The sequence below is a fragment of the Abrus precatorius genome, unplaced genomic scaffold (genome assembly GCF_003935025.1).
Source record: "Abrus precatorius isolate BTA unplaced genomic scaffold, Abrus_2018 Scaffold8, whole genome shotgun sequence".
Taxonomy (NCBI): Eukaryota; Viridiplantae; Streptophyta; class Magnoliopsida; order Fabales; family Fabaceae; genus Abrus; species Abrus precatorius.
In genome coordinates, this window is record NW_020874428.1 from 6,699,618 (window position 1) to 6,704,742 (window position 5,125).

Consider the following 5,125-nt stretch of genomic DNA (forward strand, 5'->3'; position numbering starts at 1 on the left):
AATCTTCAATGGAGTGGTTCGCATCAGGGTGTGTAAATCACACATATTTTCTTCATGGACATAACCTTGATCAAATTAGTCTTACACAATTCAGAAAAAAAAAACCTTTAGAGGAGTTATAACATCTTCAACTTTTCTCTTCAAAACTTTGCCATACTCTTTCTTAATAGCATTTATTGATGGTCCTTCATGTCCAGGTAGGGGATTACTCCTAATGTTAGGAATATCCTCCTTGAAATTCAAGCATTTGGCATTAATTGAGTCTTGCACTTTGAACTTTAATGCCCTACAGTTCTCTGTCGAATGACCAATGCCACCAGCATGACACTCACACTTAGCATTTGGATCATACTTTCTTGGATAGGGCAGTTCTACAGGTTTTATTGTACAAAGTATAACTAATGAACTTTGGAATAGGCGAGATAGCAACTCAGTGTAGAACATGAGGATTGGGTCAAATTGAACTTGCTTCCTTTCTTGATTGTTTTGGGGTCTTATTTGGTTAGCATTCAAGTTTTGTTTCCAATATTGAGGTGGTCTCATGTGCGGTGCCATGGGAAAAGTAGGCGGAGCAAGTTGGTAAGGTCGTAACTGATATGATTGGGAACTTAGGTTCTGTGAAATGGCATTGACATATGGGTAAGACATTTGAAGGGCAGAAAATGGAGGTTGGAATTGAAAAGGTGCATGGTTACGTTTGATGAAATGAACTTCTCTTGGGTGAAAAGTTATAACATTAGTCTCTCCTTCCTTCTTTTTGCCCATTCCAAATTGAGGCTTCTTTGTGTTAGCCATCCCAACAAAATTGTTGAGAATCTTTCTTGTTCTCATGTCTCTTTCTAACCTTTCCCCTATGATTACAATATTTGAAAAGTTTGATGATACACTTCCAATCATTCTATCATAGAAGGGTGACTGAAGAGTATCAATGAATATAGCCACCATTTCTTTCTCAGATAAGGGAGATTCTACCTGGACCGCTAGTTCACGCCATCTCTGCGCATACTTTTTGAATGACTCATTTTCCTTCTTAATCATCTTTTGCAGTTACAACCTATCAAGAGACATATCAATATTGTATTTGTATTGTTTTAGGAAAGCATCAGTCAAGTCTTTCCAACTACGAATACGGGTACGCTCAAGATGCATATACCAACTCAAGGCTTCCCCAATCAAACTGTATTGAAAAAAGTGAATTACCAGCTTGTCATCATGGGCATGCGATGACATATTCCTACAGTACATGATCAAATGACTCTTTGGGCATGTCGTTCCTTTGTACTTATCAAAATTAGACACTTTGAATTTTGAAGGGATTATCACATCTAGGACCAAGCAAAGATCTGCAGCTTCCTCAATGCCATAGCTACTCCCCTCAATAGCTCTCAATCTTTCTTCCAATATTTGTAATTATTCTCTGGATTAGAAGTGCTCCTCTGAATAATTGAGCTGAGGTTCTTCTAAGGTCTTATGGGAATGGAATGGTGATATGGCTGAGTTTCCATCAACGTTAGGATTAGTGATTTATGGTTGGTGGTGGATCGGTTGGTTTGGGGTAGGTATAATGTGGGGTATATAAGCTTCTTGGGGATAAACATTTTGAGGGTAAATATATGACAGGATAGATGTTTGGGTTTAAGGTTGGGTTGATTTGGTGGCTGGCTAGTGTTTAGTGGGTTCTCAGCTATCGGTGGCGTATAACTAGGGGGAAGGCCATATAGGAGAAATTGGACATCTTGTTGATTGAAAGCTTATTGTGAAGGCCCAATTATTTCATAAGGAGGAAAACTTTGAAACAGTCCTTGTGTAGGGGTGAAACTTGGTGGATAGGTAGGAGTGGCTTGTGTTAGAGGTGCTTGAGTAGGGGTCCCCTCTATGGCTCTTCTCTCTAAAGACTCCAGTGCCTCTAAGATTTATGTTATTTGTTCCTTCAGCTGGTTAACATCGTTTCTCAATTCTTCATTGTGCTCCTCTAACTCATCCATGATCCTTACTTGAGCGCGAGTTCTATGAGGATACTTTAGAAAATGTTTCACCATTATATTTGTTTAATTTTCTGAAATAGTTTGTAGTAAAAAAATTAATCAAAATGAAAAATGCATTTAAAAAATAACAACCAAAGATTAAAGAATAATCACAGTTGTTAAGCATATTTGAGTCTTTAATGAAAATTAATGTAGGATCCTCGTCAAATAAAACACATCAAAATATAATCCATAATCAAATCAAAACATCAAAGTACATCAGAGTTTGATTCAAAAATACATCTTCTTTTTCCTACCCATACATAGTGTACCCATATCCCAAAATTACATCACCCCTTTCTAGTCCTAGCTATCATTCCTTTCATCTTTGAGACCAATCAGTTGCAATAGCTGAGAAAGTCTTTAATTTCTTGAGGTGTCATGTAGAAAAATGTAGCTATCTCAGCATTTGACAACATGCGTCGGACGCCATCAATCATAGCATTAGCTAATGATACAAGTTTTATAGAGCGTTTGATCCAATACTCAATGAGCTTATCTCGTTCTTCTATCTGACCATCTTTCACTTTCACAATAGATTCATATTCTTTCATGATTCTGATCACTTCCCATTTTTTAGCATTAATTTCGGCCTCGCATGCCATGACAATTTCCTTTATCTACTCTTTCATATTTTGCACTCGTGTTTATAATTCACTGGCTTGAGTTAAAACTTCTTCTCAATCTCCTTTCGCCTTATATAATGCACTTTTTAATTGTCGTTTCTCATATAAAGCTGCATTTCGCTCCTTCACCGTCAATCCCAATTTCTTGCTTGTAGCCTTAAGGCAACATTGAACCTTAACTGCATGGCTTTGCACAAACCTCTGCTTCTTACAAACCTCCTAATAGAGTTGTTGTTTCTCACTATTCTCTCTCTTCAAAATGGCGCAAGTTTGACGGCTCTCTTGAATCTCCCTTTCTACCTTCACATTCTTCTCAATCATCTTAGCCAGTTTTTCCTTTCATTCTTTTACTTCTTCATTCTCAAAGAGTTCTGGATTAGATGGCTCACTTTTTTAGGAGGTACCTAGATCTTTGAATGGTAACTTAATCTCTTGAACTCTTTCTTTAACCCATTGACGGTAACTTACCTTCGCTGCACAACTTCTCACGCCTAGCTCTTTTCCTTTTCTGAACAACCTTTACCCAAGCATTCCCTGCCTTTTGGATTAACTTGGTGAAATTCCCATCTTCATAATAGACAACAAAAGGAACCAACAGTTCCTTAGCAGGTGGTCCCATCATAAGATAAGCGAGATGACGTTGTCCCACAATTAGATTGTAATTTATACGTCCTCGAGTACCCATAAGAGGAACATTTGGATCATTTTCGTAGTGATAAATAACGGTCGTCGACTGTTGCCATGGAGTGTGCCACCTGATGTGTCCTTCATTCAAACTAGCTAACTGATTAGCCCACTCTTGACCATTTTTCTGTCCAATTTGAAACCTGAGCAAATAAAAAATCAGACACTTGATCTCACTTGGCCTTTTAAAGATATAGGCCGTGACCTATATATAAAGCATAGGCAGACAACATATAATCCTCTTTCCTTTCCTTTCATGGCAGAAACTCAGTATACAATAAATATTAACTAGTATTGCGGGGACAAGATTTTTAAATCGATTTTTGCATGCAAGAAACACATCTATTTATGCTAAATCCACAAAGTTGTCATGCTTAGGGAAGAGGACAATGCCATAAATGGTGAGTGATAGGACATCTATGAAAGTCTCCCAATTTTCTTTTTCTGCCAAATTATGTATGTGTCACTCAAGAAATTCTCTTGTGAGTCCCCTATTCTGATGTCTCTCTTGATAAGCTTGCTGCAACTCTGCTGGGTGGATCCTTAAGACATTGGCTATAGTCGGAAGAGAGGCATGATGTTCTAGAGGACGATACAGTTGTTGACCCTCCAAAGGCATGTCTAGAATTTGCTCAAATTCTTCTAGGGTCGGAGCCAACTGAAAATCCTGAAAGGTGAAGCACCTCAATGGAAAATCATAATACTGGGTTAGGGCTGTTATGGCATCTTCTTGCACTTTCACTTTCAGCAATCTCATAATATTTTTAAACCTCCTCACTAAAGTGAGTTGTTGGACTGTCTTCAGCTTCTATCCTAACTCTCTCAGACTAGTAATATCAGCCTTTTTAACTTTTAGATGAAATTTTCTTCTTAACTTGACTGATCTCACCTTACTGCACTCGATCCCACATTAATTTCCATTTTCTTAAATACTCAACAACTTTGTGATTCTCAACCTATAAAAAGAAAATAATGAGAAATTATTTCAAATCTTGTACTTGTTTCATTAACATAGGATCCTAGTGGCCATAAGGATCAACATTGATCTTAAACAGATAGATGTCCATATAAGAATCAACATTAATTCTAAATAAATCAATAATCCACTAGGCTTTTATATTAATGAGACAAATTTGTGATGACCATGATAATGCAAGAACAATATGAATCATTACCTTTTTAAAGGTCTTTTAAATTTTTATTTTTATTTTTAAAAAATTGATACTTAAAAGTGTAATGCTTCATATGATGATGCAATGATGCAAGAAATATGCAAATCGTCATCCTTAACCTTCTTTCGAAACCAATTTTAAATTTATTACAAAGGTCACAAGGATGGCAATAAGCATAATATTCAAATAAATGATTTGCAATGATACATGAAATGATGATGATGTAGCCTTTATATTATTCAAAAATAAAGTAAAATCTTTTTCTTCTCTTTTTTTTTATTTAAAACTTTAAGGCACTAACAATTCACATGATTTCTAAAAGAGTAGATAAGGAAAGAATACCCCCTTTGTGTCCTATTTCGGGTCACCTAAAGGGTCTAACTTAAAGATCTACGACTTTTTTTTACGTGTAAAAACTCACCAAAAGTGACTTGTAATCCTAAAAAGTCACTAGAGCTAAGATCTAATCCTTGATGTTGACCACAATAGTAGGGAGTCTACTAGATGTGAGACATCAAGAAAAGGTCAAACTCTAGCTAGAGTTTTCACGATAGCCAAATAGGATGTGCATCCAAAATGACATTGGTACATAACCCCTCTAATCCTAGGTATACCCAGA